Source organism: Taudactylus pleione, unplaced genomic scaffold (assembly GCF_031769625.1).
Source record: "Taudactylus pleione unplaced genomic scaffold, aTauple2 ptg000095l, whole genome shotgun sequence".
Classification (NCBI taxonomy): Eukaryota; Metazoa; Chordata; class Amphibia; order Anura; family Myobatrachidae; genus Taudactylus; species Taudactylus pleione.
This window is the reverse complement of record NW_028284497.1, coordinates 4,530,455-4,533,272: the sequence shown is the minus strand read 5'-3', so window position 1 is coordinate 4,533,272 and position 2,818 is coordinate 4,530,455. Positions and strand designations below refer to the sequence as shown.

The 2,818-nt window shown below is 42.1% G+C and overlaps 1 non-coding gene across 1 annotated transcript; it reads left to right on the top strand.

Moving 5' to 3' along the window:
- Nucleotides 1–945: 945 nt before the first annotated feature.
- LOC148526513 (U2 spliceosomal RNA) lies at nt 946–1,136 on the top strand. Its single transcript, XR_015878243.1, has one exon. It is a non-coding gene; the product is annotated as a U2 spliceosomal RNA (small nuclear RNA).
- Nucleotides 1,137–2,818: the final 1,682 nt, after the last annotated feature.

Genomic DNA, 2,818 nt, shown 5'->3' with positions numbered 1-2,818 from the left:
GATTGACAGAGTGATTTCTTTTGTCCAGGTCGTCAGATGTAAAATGAAAATGCTGTATATTGAAGTGAGACCATATGTAACAATGGGCTTCATTACCCAAGTAGAACATTTGAAAAAGAGATCAAAGTATTTGTCAGTATTTGACATTTGAACTCTCTTGCATATAGCGAGCTTAATACAAAATGCTTGTCGGATACCAGGCTTCAAAAGTGTGTGTCAAATTATTTCATGAAGCCTATATATCTCCAGCAGAAAGATGATATTTAGTAGAGGTATCTGAGTCGATACTGTATATCTTAAATGAACACGGTTAAGGTCAGATCTGAGACACTGCTTCTGGCATTTTCTTTTTAATAAGTAATCTATTTTATAACTATAATTTTTCATATACCCATACAAGAAATATGCTAGCTAGCAAGAAGACTTTGTTTCAAAACCATTTTAAACGTCACAAAGCATTATTTTCTGAAGCTGTGGCTGTAAAATAAACCTTTAGACTACACAGTTAATAAATACTGTAACTATATTCTATTCAAAGAACAGCTACTTTTTATGTAGTATATATATATTGATAGATGGGCATTCTCATTCACCCCCACCCCCCAAAAAAAAACACAGAAAAAAGCAGCAAATCGCTTCATTAAAATATTGGCAGTTGTGCACGGCATTGCCTCTGTGTATTCTTCCTACACATGTTCGCTTTCTCTCTCACAGTCTCGCTTGTTTTGGGCACCGTTCTCCTCGGACTGTGTTGTTCCTCAGCTCCTTCGACTTTGTCTTTGGTGCTTCGGACTTTTCAGTAGTCTCCTTTTGAGCCCTTGGGCTCTCCTTACATTCGTTGGCTTTCAGGGGCGTGTTGTCCTGTCCCTCCCTTTTTTTTCACTAGGATAGGGCTGTTCTTTTAATTTTATTAGGCTTCCTTTCTACGGTAGTCCCTTGGTTTCTATCACTTCTCTGCCTTTTGGCTAAGATCAAGTGTAGTATATGTTCTTCTCGGTTTAATATCTGATTGCCCCCTATCTGGGGGCCATATATTGAATAGATTTTTAGAACAGGGAGATGGCAGTAGAGTTTGCTCTCTCCACTCCATGTATTGACCTGGTATTGCAGTACTTCCAGGACCAGGTGCCGGGCCGCCAGATCTTTGTGGTTAGGACTTTGGTTCTTCGTGGGACAGACCCCCTTTTTGTACTCTACGAATTTCGTAAATGGGACTGGCCAGATTCCACACGGGACTTAGCCAGTTGGCTCTCTTTCATTTATCCGTCAGTGATGGTGGTCCTTTGTGTTCCGTCTTTGCAGTCAGATTTTTTCACCGGATTGTACTTCTTGGGTGGCTCACCAGAGGTACTTTGTTTGGAGGCAATATGGTCCTCCGCCCATACTTTATTCTGGTTCTGTTCATTTGACACCATCGCTGCTGCAGAAGCGGCTTTTGGCTAAAGGGGTTTTCAGTGCAGCACCGGCGTGTCCCTTCCCATAATGAGGTGAGCTTTGGGAAGTCCCATGGTCTAAGCCTGTGTCCCCTATGGAAGTGTGAAGAAGAAAAGGAGACATGTCTTACCTGTTAAGACTTTTTCTTTGAACAGGCCACCCACCCTGATGCAACAGGCTGGCAGGTTTTTTTACTCTGCTTCCAGTCCTCCTTTCGCGTTTCGGGGTGTTGGACCAGTATGTGCAGGTCAGTTTTCCTTCTCCTCTTCCTCGCTCCTGCTTTGAACTTGCTAACTTAACTGGCCTGCCTAAGGCTGGGGACGGGGTATAGGGGGTAGGAGTTGGGGCTGCTGGGAGAAGAAGTTTAACTAGTTGGTGCCCGGACTCCTCCTGCTCCACCCTATACCTACCCTATGTTTTAGGCCACACTGGTTTCTTTATTTAAAACTGTAATGGACAAATGTGGTCAAAACATCCAGTAAATATGAGGTAGCTTACATATAAATAAGGTTTATATCTCTCACCATCATCAGGATGTCCCAGAGATTACTACCAGTACATTCAGATGGCAAAGCGTGGGCATTCCACCACTGGCTAGCATTTCACTTCCAGCATCTGTCCACTGCGGCATGATGAGCCACCTACATCTGTGTACCATGGAAGATGGTCAGACATTGCGCTACAGCTCCACATCGGCAGCCATGTGCTTTATACGTTAGCTCCATGTGCTGCCATGGTGATATATTTTTTGCCTTCCTAGAGAAATATTATACAGATTAGACCAAATTCATAAAGTAAATTTGATTCAGAACTGTGTGGCCCTCTGTAGACGGTTTCTAGGGCTGGGTTAGGAAGCAAAGTCTTTTATATTATCTTACTATAAACCTCAGTGTATTAGATGTTACTTTGCAATTCCCTATGAATTGTGATGATTGATTTCATTTTAATATTTACAGTATTATGATCTTTTTCTCAGGATTGTGTTTTGGCTTACATGTATGTATTTGTGAACAATGTTCTGAGCTACAATTTAAAATGTAAAGTTTTAAATGAACTTCCTTCAGCTGCCTCGTGTTTCCTTTTATTTTAAATCTGTATATATTGAAGAAACGTTTACGTACAGTACAACAATAAACAAATTTTAACAACTAATGCTGCCCATCCACTAGGCGATTATACCTAGCGATGGAGCGATAACGACGGTCGTTATCGCTCTATCGCTTGGTAATCGCCCGCAAATCGGGCAGTAAAAGGTTAAAAATGACCAGCGATGTGCGCGCCCACTGGTCGTTTTTAACATCAATCAACGTCCGAACATGACGGTCAGCCTGACGACCGCCGTCAGGTTGCCATGTTCGGGGATGATTGATCTGCATACACTGAA